Source organism: Rattus norvegicus, chromosome 19 (genome assembly GCF_036323735.1).
Source record: "Rattus norvegicus strain BN/NHsdMcwi chromosome 19, GRCr8, whole genome shotgun sequence".
Lineage (NCBI taxonomy): Eukaryota > Metazoa > Chordata > Mammalia > Rodentia > Muridae > Rattus > Rattus norvegicus.
In genome coordinates, this window is record NC_086037.1 from 50,389,084 (window position 1) to 50,399,724 (window position 10,641).

The window sequence follows — 10,641 nt, forward strand, 5'->3', positions numbered from 1 at the left end:
TCTAGGTCTTCTGGGGATAAGAAATTGGGCAGTCAAGTGACTCAGTCTAGATATGGCCTTGGTGTATGGTACTCCATGTAAGAACATGCAGATCAGGGTGTGATAAATGAAACAAATTTAGGACATCTTGAGGACAAAGAAAAGATTCCTGACCAAGCCTAGAGTTCATAGGAACTATCCAAAAGGCATTGGCATCCCAGCTGGGAGCTAACAAGTAAGCCAGTATGAGTCAGGTAAACGAAAGCAGAGAAAGCATTCAGGTGCACAGACAACCCTGGGCAAAGACAGAGAGATACAAGAGAAGGTGATGCATTCAGGGAACATGTTGCTTAGTCTGGCAGGACTCAGGCCCTCCTATTGTGGAACTGATCCAAGATGAGGGACCAGTAAGAAAGTGAGGAGGGGCAGGGTCCAACCTAGAGAGGGAATCCATCCTGTGAAGAGTGGAAAGTAAGTCAGGAAAATCAAGGACAGAGTTTCAGATATATGGCTAAGGGTGGGCAGGGTCCACCTCTATCTGATAGAGGATCACTTCGAGGAAAGTGGAATGCCAGAGAAATAAACACAGGAACACAGCTTCAAGAAGATGAGATCAAGGGTCATCCTAAATGAAGGGACTGAGGAAAACTCAAGATGCTATTGTGGATTCAGAAGCAAGGCCCTGGAAGTTGTTGGGATTCCAAGAAAGAGGGAAGGAGACCCAGCCCCCAAGAACCAGAAAGAGAGCTAGCCAGAGAGAAGCAATTAGAATTCCCAAAGTAGCAGTTACAGAAACCAGAAGAACCTTCCAAAGAGGAAAAGATGGGGACTGGAAGGAATTGGGACTGAAGTGAGCAGACAGGGAGTGGGTGTCCCTCCTAAAGAGGCTTTGGGGTGGTGGAGGAGGTCTTCATGATGGTGGTGTTCCAAGGTGCCTAAGTAGAGACCAGGTTTGAGTGTAAGCCAGACTGTAGCACCAACTGAACATGTTGTACTCGGCATACCCCAGTCACTATTCAAGAAGACAGGGTTCAGTTAATAGGGGCACCCCTGGAGTGGGTAACTTTGTAACTGTACTGTGGATACTTCCCACAGGGTGGCACCAAAAGCCAACTCTGCATTTTGGTTTGGACCCGACTGGGCAGGGGTCAGTCTGGGGATCCTCACTATGACCTGGTAAGTCATAGTCCAGAGTAGGAGGGTATTGTCAGATGCTTGACACTTCCCACCTCCACCAAGTCCTCCCACTATGTCTCTGGTGGTAGATTCCTAATAGTCATATACACACAGAAACAACTGCGTGCCACACTCCATAGCCTTTACGAAGAGGCGTGGCCTAAGAGGATCCTAGGGAACAGCTCATCCTATGACCTGGGAGAGGCAAGGACAAGCCTCCCACTTGTCCCTTAGGAGAAAGAAGTCAGGAAGGAAGGAAGGATGCCCAGCCCAACTCCAGAGAGGCACAGTCACCCCACCCCTTAACCATACCAAACCAGCAGGGCCCTGCTCACTGCTCCCTCTGGAGGTTTAAAACGCGACCAGTGAGGACCACAACAGGGACACAGCTGGGTATGCTGGGTGAGTTCCCAGGGAAGTCAGCTTCCTTGCCTAGCCTAGAGACTTAACACTTCCTAGTGCAGAAATCATCATGGAGCTGTCCAAATAAGTAATGGCCATGTTGCTTTCCAAAATAGTGTCGAGTTTACTGAAACCTTTCATGGTATAAGTGAATACAAAGAGGAACGTTCGATCAAGAAATTACAACTCCAGGGGTTGGGGATTTAGCTCAGCGGTAGAGCGCTTGCCTAGGAGGCACAAGGCCCTGGGTTTGGTCCCCAGCTCCGGAAAAAAAAAAAAAGAAAGAAAGAAAAAAGAAAAAAGAAAAAAGAAATTACAACTCTGGAGTGTGATGGTCTACTGGGAGAGGGGGTCACAGGTAACTTTCATGGGCAATGAATGCATAGACAGGTTTTGCTGAAGCTTTCTTTACCACGCTGTGCTTGTGTTGAGGGACCCGGAACTCTCAACATAGTCAAAAATACAAAAATCCTCACTAACCGCCCAGCCCTGCCCCTGCTCTTGACCTTCCCTTCCCACTGGCCATGGAGTGCTTACAGGCATCTATGAACTCCTTCAGGTTCCTCACCCATGTGTTGTTACTGACCTTTGGCTGCTTTGTGAGATCTTCTTTCTTCCACCCTTCAACCCTCTAACACTAGAAAAGAGAGAAAAAAGGATAGAGAGGGAAGGAAAGAAATCTCTGAATAAAGTCAGGGGTTGGAAACAAGGTGATGTTATTGTTAAACTACTTAGGCACATCAAGTTCCTTGGGGCAAATTTGATCTTTGTCTGAGGGTTTTACTGCTGTGAACAGACACCATGACCAAGGCAAGTCTTAGAAGGACAACATTTAATTGGGGCTGGCTTACAGGTTCAGAGGTTCAGTCCATTATCATCAAGGTGGGAGCATGGCAGCATCCAGACAGGCCTGGTGCAGGAGATACTAGGAGCTGTACATCTTCATCTGAAGGCTGCTAGCAGAATATTCACTTCCAGGCAGCTACGAGGGTCTTAAAGCCCACACCCACAATGACACACCTACTCTAACAGGGCCACATCTTCTAATAGTGCCATTCCCTGGGTTGAGTGTATATAAACCTTAATAATCTTCGAAATCAGGATATCTAAACTGTCTTCTTGTTGTTTCTTCTTTACACATGGCTGCTTAACAAACTGTTAAGCAACAACCAACAACCAACCAACAATTCACCATGTCTCTTTGGTCCCTAGCATTTATATCTAAAAAGTCCCCCAGAATTCCAAACATCACACAATCGAAGAAACTATCTGCAACTGGCAAAATCATAGTCAGCAGCTGTGAACAATCTGAAGCAGCCCCACATCCCACACCTGGGACTAAAACAAAAACATATTCTTATGTTGTTGTTGTTTTCTTTTTTCCTTTCTTTTTCTTTTTTCTTTTTCTTTTTTTTTTTCCAGAGCTGGGGACCGAACCTAGGGCCTTGCGCTTGCTAAGCAAGTGCTTGTTGTTGTTTTTTTTTTTTTTTTTTTTTTTTTTAAGAAACCCAAAATTCCAAACCTATCACAACATCATCAATTTAGCTCTGATGAAACAAATGAGTAACAACATTTTTAGGCATGTACTTTTCCTGACTTGAACAACTATTTCTTTGGGGTAAATTTTTCAAAGTGGTTAACAGAGAAACAAGGCTAGTACTTGACATTCTGATAATACACCTTGCTCTAAAACACTCAAACCAATTCCTCCTCCTTTTCAGAGTGCTTACTCATACATCATGCCCACGATGGCCAATTTGAAGAGGAAAAAAAAATTACCTCGTTGGTTATATGTCGCTCATTAATGAGATGGCCCTCCTCAAATGACATTATTTTTCTTTTTTCTTTCTTTTTTTTTTATTTTAGTATTTTGAGATAGGGTTTCTCTTTGTAGCTCTAGCTGTTACTCACTCTGTAGACCAGGTTGGCCTCAAAACTCAGAGATTCACCTATCTCTGCCTCTTGAGTGCCGGGATAAAAGGCATACTCCAATGGGGTTGGGGATTTAGCTCAGTGGTAGAGCGCTTGCCTAGGAAATCACACTCTTTCAGTGGTTTTCAGGGGATGGAACACAGGACCTTCCTTGTACATGCTTGGCAAGTGCTCTACTGATAAGCTACATGCTCAGCCCTGAAACTACGATTTTAATGGAAAATGAATAGGTACTGGTTTGTTTGTTTTTTAATTTATTTACTATATATAAGCACACAGTAGCTGTCTTCAGACACACCAGAAGAGGGCATCAGATCCCATTACAGATGGTTGTGAGACACCATGTGGTTGCTGGGAATTGAACTCAGGATCTCTGGAAGAGCAGTCAGTGCTCTTAACCTCTGAGCCATCTCTCCAGCCCAGATAGGTACTGTTAAAACACCAGAAAGAAGCTTCTCCAAGAACCACAAGGTAGGAATGGAAAAGCTTATACTCGAACATGGGGAGCATCCTTGGCCCATTACCTTTGACAAGCATGATAAGACAAGGGAGCTAATCCCAGGTGGTGGTGGTGCATGCCTTTAATCCCAGCACTCAAGATGCCAAGGGAGGCAGATCTCTGAGAGTTTGAGGCCAACCTGGTCTACAAAGTGAGTTCCAGGACTGCCAGGGCTACACAGAGGAACCCTGTCTTGAAAAAAAAACCAACCTCCCTTCCCCGCCCCCCCCCCCAAAAAGTAAGACCTAGGTTGAGGGTGGGAGGTCCAGAGGATGAATGAACATGGGTAGAGGCATAACATACTTAGTCCTTTTTCTAAGAGCCTGTCCCTATCCGCACAATATATTGGAGTGTTCTAGTAGAGCACTTTCCTAACATGCTTTATCCTTCACTAGACATTTCACTGACATGACTGACTGTTGGCTCTTCCAAAAGCTGTCTAGCTGTCTCTAGCTTAGATCCCTCATTCCTCTACCCATATGTGCAGCTGTCCCTTCAGATGCTACCTGTCCAGACTAATGATGTCACTGTCTTCCTAACTTCAGCCTCCCCGCTTCATTAAGGACCTTGGGCCAAGGTCCAAGGCCCAAGTATCATTCAGGAGCCTCCCTCTCTCTCGAGAGCCCTTGAAGCATCAAACTTTGCATTCTGCTTCCTAAATATCCCTTGAATTTCTCTCACTCTTCTTCTCCTTTGCCCCCAACTAGGGTCACGTCACTATCAACTCATCTAGAAATAAAGACCAAGGTCCTTGTGACACATATCCTATTGCCTGGGTAGTCTTTGCAAAGCACAGATATTATATGACTCTACAGTCCCCCAGATTAAAGCCCAGGCTGTCATTACTCTAAGGATAAAGTCTTGCTCTTCACTCAGTACCTAAGGATCCTCATAACTAGTCCGTCCACCAATGCACGCATGCAAGAAGAGTTCTCCAGCCATGTTGGGCTTTTGTTCTCTTCTAGCAAAATGATTACATCTCTTCTCTTGTCTTGAGCCCTGCTGCCATCCTACTTCACATGAGCCTCAAAGAGCTACCCACCTGCCAAGGAACCTCTGGCAACAGCTCGTGATAAAGGCCCTTTCCTAAAATCTTCCATTTACCAGTACATACACTCACATACTCACACACACACACACACACACACACACAAATTTCACACATGCACACACACACACTTACAATACTTACACGCACACATACATACACAATCTTATACACACATACTTACACATATGCATGCACACACATACATATAATACCACATAGACACACAATCTCACGCCCACATACACATACTTACAGAAACAATCTTACACTTAGACACAATCTCTCTCTCTCTCTCTCTCTCTCACACACACACACACACACACACACACACACACACACACACACCCAGACATACACAAAATCTCACACACATACTCTCACATACACACATTCTTAATTTTGGTAACACAGGAAGTGCAAAAATTCACAGAGCTGAGCAAAACCTGTTGGGCTGGAGAGATGGCTCAGCGGTTAAGAGCACCCGACTGTTCTTCCTGAGGTCATGAGTTCAATTCCCAGCAACCACATGGTGGCTCACAACCATCTGTAAAGAGATCCGATGCCCTCTTCTGGTGTATCTGAAGACAGCTACAGTGTACTTATATATAATAAATGAATAAATCTTTAAAAAAAAAAAAAACCTGTTCTGATCGTGAGCCCTCAGGGGCAAAGATGTTGGTGACCATCCCTGAAAGGTAGGACCAGAGTTAAGGCTATATAGGAGGGCCTTAACTTTGGTCTCTGAAAGATGATTATGTTCTTGAATATTTCCTGAAAATTAGTAAATATCTGTCCAATGAATGAATGGCATCACCAAAGCATGGGGTGGGGGCAGTATTCTATTTTATTTCTTTCCAGAAAGCAAGGGGAAGTTGTGTCTTAAAGAGTTGCAACCTTTGGGGAGTTGTGGAGAAAGACTAGGAAAGCCTCTGAAAGCATGATTTCCTGAAGTGAGGCAACCAACACCATGCACAAGGGTCCTTACCACCCTCTGATCTGCTAAATGGACTTTCTCACGCCTGGATCTACCCCTCCGAGCATGTGAGCTCTTCCAGATTAGAAGTGCCTGTGTTTCCTGGCTAAGCCTTAGCTCACAGGCCAGTGCCTGGCAGAAGATGTGCTCAGGGACTGATGCCTGAGTCAGGCAGAGCAAAATTGACTATGACTCAGGAAGCCAATTTGGAAGTCAGACCTAACCCTTCCTAACCACATGCCCTGGAAAATTGTGGCCTTCTCTTAGCTTCAGGTGTGTCCTTTGTGAGTTTCTACTGTGTCCTCCCAAGCTTGCTAATGGCTGGCCAGAGGCCTGACAGTTCTTTAGCATTCCATGGCCCTCTGAGAGTTGTGACCTACCCTTCTTTTGATGGCTCTTGGGACGTGGGGAGAGCCAGGTAAACTTAGAAGTATGCCATCTGATCCCTGAAGTGCAGTCTGACCTGGTGGTCACAGGTCTGGCTATGGAAAACACACAGTGATGGATGTATAGATGGGGACACCAGAGGACATAGATAGGGGTGGCATTTGATTGTGTTTTTTCCTAAGAGGATGGGAGAGGGGATATAACATACTGAGAGAAGACTGGTTAGGAGCACAGTCAGAAGTCAGAGGGCAGGAACTATAGGCAGGCTGTTTAGCAGACGTACAGGTACTATAGACATGGTGCAGAATGGATGGGAGGTAAAGGAGGGAGGCTAGCTTAGGCTAGCTTTCTCTAGGCCCCCCCCCAGTGTAGATGGCAATGAGGATTCATTGAAACCTCTTAAGTAGGAGAATCTATGACTGAGTTAATGATTTAAAAGATTGCTTGGATTGATGACTGGAAACCAATGTTTTGTGGCAAAAGTAGACTGAGAATAGCAGAAAAAAAAAAAGTAACCTAGGTCAACATAGGAGTAGTGACCATGGACAGAGAGGCCGATAAGGAAGAGTAATTGAATGGCCCATTAAAAATGGGCCTTGGGGGAGCTGGAAATATGGTTCAGTAGTTAAGAATATCTGGTGCTGGGGCTGGGGATTTAGCTCAGTGGTAGAGCGCTTACCTAGGAAGCGCAAGGCCCTGGGTTCAGTCCCCAGCTCCGAAAAAATGAACCAAAAAAAAAAAAAAAAAAAAGAATATCTGGTGCTTTTGCAGAGGACCCCGCACCCACACAGCAGCTCACTCTAGACTCTAAAGCTCCAAATCTAGGGAATCTGACACCCTCTTCTGGCCTCCTAGGTCATCAGGCATGAAAAACACCATTTATATACATAAAATGAAAATAAGGTTTTTTTGCTATTTTTTTTTATTTATTTAGAGACAAGGTCTCACTATGTAGCTATGACTGGTCTAGAACTCACTATGCAAACCAGGCTGGCCTAGAACTCACAGAGATCCACCTGCCTTTGCCTCTCAAATGCTGGGATTAAAGGTTTGTGCTACTGTGCCTGGCAAATCTTTTTTTTTTTTTTTTTTTTTTCAGTGTGGGGATGATGTTCAGGCAGAAAATAAAGCTCTTGGTGGTAGGGTGATTTTTTACCCAGCAGACCCTGGAGCATGGGTTCTATTCAAAGCACTGTAGAGGGGGAGGATTTCTGGAAGTAGAATGACATGCTTTCAGTCTTTGAAAGCTGAAAGCAAAAAAAAAAAAAAAAAAAAAAAAATGGTTGGGGATTTAGCTCAGTGGTAGAGCGCGTGCCTAGCAAGTGCAAGGCCTGGGTTTGGTCCTCAGCTCCGGGGGTGGGGGGGTGGGGTGGGGGTGGGGGTGGAGGGGGCACAGGAAGGGGGAGAAGAAAGCTGAAAGTGTAAGTATTTTTCAGAAAGTGCCTTGATTAGCCAAGTGATGGCACAGGGATAGCTTGAAACCATTGTCACTCCAGCAACCAGCATGCTGCCCAACTCTTTTTTTTTTTTTAAAGATTTATTTATTTTATGTATACAAGTACACTGTAGCTGTCTTCAGACCAGAAGAGGGCATCGGATCCCTTTACAGATGGTTGTGAGCCACCATGTGTTGCTGGGAATCAAACTCAGGACCTCTGGAAGAGCAGTCAGTGCTCTTAACCACTGAGCCATCTCTCCAGCCCCGCTGCCCAACTCTTGATGCTCAAGTAATATTCACTGTTGAATGAATGGATGACAGAACACTGGTAATGTGGGAGAGCAGGGGAGAGAATGAATTTTAAAGATGTCAGTGGGCACAGGCTGGAGGGCTAGGAACCAGACACAGTGGCACATACCCTCAATCCCCTAGCTAGCACCTAGGAGGCAGAAGTAGGAATAGTGTGAGTTTGGGACTAGCCTAGGCTCATAGCGAGACCCTGTCTCTGTGGACCAAAGACAGTGTAGCTCAGTTAGGAGAGCACTTGTCTAGCATATAGAAGGTCCTGGGTTTGATTCCCAGAGAGTCAGGAAATAAGGGGGAGGGGGACAAGAGAGAGGGGAGGAAGGGTTGGCAGAGCAGGGTACTGATACTGCTCATTCACTTACTTATTCAATAAAGAGTTCTTCAAAGCTACCACTATGGGCCAGGAGAGTGGTGATCTCTGCACTAAAATGCCTAGAGACCACAGGCAGATTCTCATGCACAGGGTTTCTACATGGGGGTGGCTTCCTTGTTACCTGGTCCTGACTCAAGGTATGAGAGGAGTGGTCAGTAACTTGACCAAGAAAAAAGGTAAGAGGTCATCTGCCGAGAAAGGACTTGAAGACTCTCTTGCTGAAGGGGGCAGCTTTAGAGCTAGCTAGAGGCCCAGGGATGACAGTTTTGAGAGTTCCAGAGAGGCTCATCCTCTGGCCATAGATGGTACTTGGTTAGAAGTGGTGTTTGACAAGGTTGAGAGCAAAGTACATAGTCAGATAATCGTAAGAGCTGGGGAGGAGGGTCTGGAGAGATGGTTCAGCAGTTAAGAGCATTGGCTGCTCTTCCAGAGGACCTGAGTTCAATTCCCAACAACCACAGGCCAATCACTCAGAATTGTAATTCCAGTACCAGGGGATCTGACAGCCTCACACAAACATACATGCAGGCAAAACACCAATGCATATAAAATACAAATAAACAAATTAAAAAAAAAAAAGAACCAGGCAGTGGTGGCAAATGCCTTTTTTTTTTTTTTTGGTTCTTTTTTTTTTCGGAGCTGGGGACCGAACCCAGGACCTTGTGCGTCCTAGGTAAACGCTCTACCACTGAGCTAAATCCCCAGCCCCGGTGGCAAATGCCTTTAATTCCAGCACTTGGGAGGCAAAGGCAGAGGCAGGTAGATCTCTGTGAGTTTGAGGCCAGCCTCCTCTACAGAGAGAGTTCCAAAATAGCCAGGGCTACCTGTCTCAAAAAAAAAAAAAATTAAAAACAAAACAAAACAAACAAACAAACAAACAAAAAAAAACACCTGGGAAATGGGTGGGGGCATTCACAAGAGCATCCGAGGCTGTAGAACAAGCAAGTGTTCTGGGAAAAGCCTGGGGGGCTGAGAAACAGAAAACTGAAAAGCTGAGGGAGTCTCTGGTAATAGCCCAGGAGGATGAAGATGTTGGTATTCCAAGAGTCCTATCATGCTGGGTTGTTGAGACCCACTCTCAGGATCAGTGTCAGGCTCAGAAATTCAGGTACCTCTTAAAATCCATCAAACCACCCCTGAATATGCCTGGCTTACCTCAAAAGATGAGATGCTACAGAAAACAGGAAGCAAGGGATCAAGAACATAGGGTTGGAGAGAGCTATTAGCATCTGATTAATGAGAGGAGTAGGGGATTGGAGTCAGCTTGTTGACCCCATTAAGTCAAGCCAGCTCTCTACTACACCATAACCCATTTCTTGGCTTTGGCCCCATGGCCAATGTGTGCTCCCAGTACATATGTGTACCCAGATCTTACCAGATTAGCCACTTATATCCTAGTAACAAAGTCTGTTAACTCCCCAGAAAGCAATACCCACTGAGTGGTGAATGCTTGCATGGCCTGGCTATGAGCCCTATTTATAAGGCAAACAATGTCGAAAAGGCTGTCTGATCCCACAGCAGAAACTGAGACTGGCTGAAAAGGTGGGCAGGGATGAGGGGCAGAACTTCGACCCAGAAGGTGTGCGACGGTTAGGCTTCTGGCTCCCTTATCTAAGCCTTTCCAGACCCTAAGCACTTCCTCCAACCACCCCAATTTTCAGTGTCAACTCCAAGAACCTGTTTATAGTGACAGGAAGGGGACCTGAGGTCTTCAGAGCTCCAGAGATCTGGGTAAGAGGCAAGTAGGAGGGGTTCCCTAGCGCCCCCTACCCCAGTTTTAAGGTCTGTGTGCAGTTCCCAGGAAGCTGCCGGGTTCCCGCAGGCACCTTCGGTCTCCCTTCGGTCTCCCTTCCCACAAGCTGGTTGACACGGTAGGCAGACCACTCTGCCGGGTTACTTGCGAAGGCGGAGCGAGTTGTGGGCGCCCCTTACGGGTGCGGGAGCCGGAGGGGAGCGCAGGAGGTGGGGCCCAGCGGGGCGGGGCGGCGGAGCGGAGGGAGGGGCTGGCGCCGGCCGCGGCGACAGCGGCAGCTGCAGCGCGAGCAGGCCCGGCAACGCCGAGAGTACCGACAGCGCGAGGTCCTTGCAGCCCAGCGCAGCCATGTGAGTGTCCGCGCCGTTTCCG

The 10,641-nt window shown here is 46.4% G+C and overlaps 2 protein-coding genes across 4 annotated transcripts in view; one reads left to right on the top strand and one right to left on the bottom strand.

Moving 5' to 3' along the window:
• Agrp (agouti related neuropeptide) overlaps window positions 1–7,675 on the bottom strand; it is a 38,860-nt gene extending 31,185 nt beyond the window's left edge. Inside the window, exon 1 of the mRNA XM_063277802.1 lies at window positions 2,144–7,675. The gene's annotated coding sequence lies outside the window, so the exon portion shown is untranslated. The remainder of the gene's footprint in view (window positions 1–2,143) is intronic.
• The window catches only part of Ripor1 (RHO family interacting cell polarization regulator 1), a 28,877-nt gene that overhangs the window by 1,637 nt on the left and 16,599 nt on the right, over window positions 1–10,641 (top strand). Inside the window, exon 1 of one of the 3 annotated variants that reach the window (XM_063277924.1) lies at window positions 10,463–10,619. The exons of 1 other annotated variant lie outside the window; for it this stretch is intronic. The gene's annotated coding sequence lies outside the window, so the exon portion shown is untranslated. Of the gene's footprint in view, window positions 1–10,462; window positions 10,620–10,641 lie in introns of those variants that run through there. One more of the 3 variants, NM_001100660.1, reaches the window with a different exon arrangement.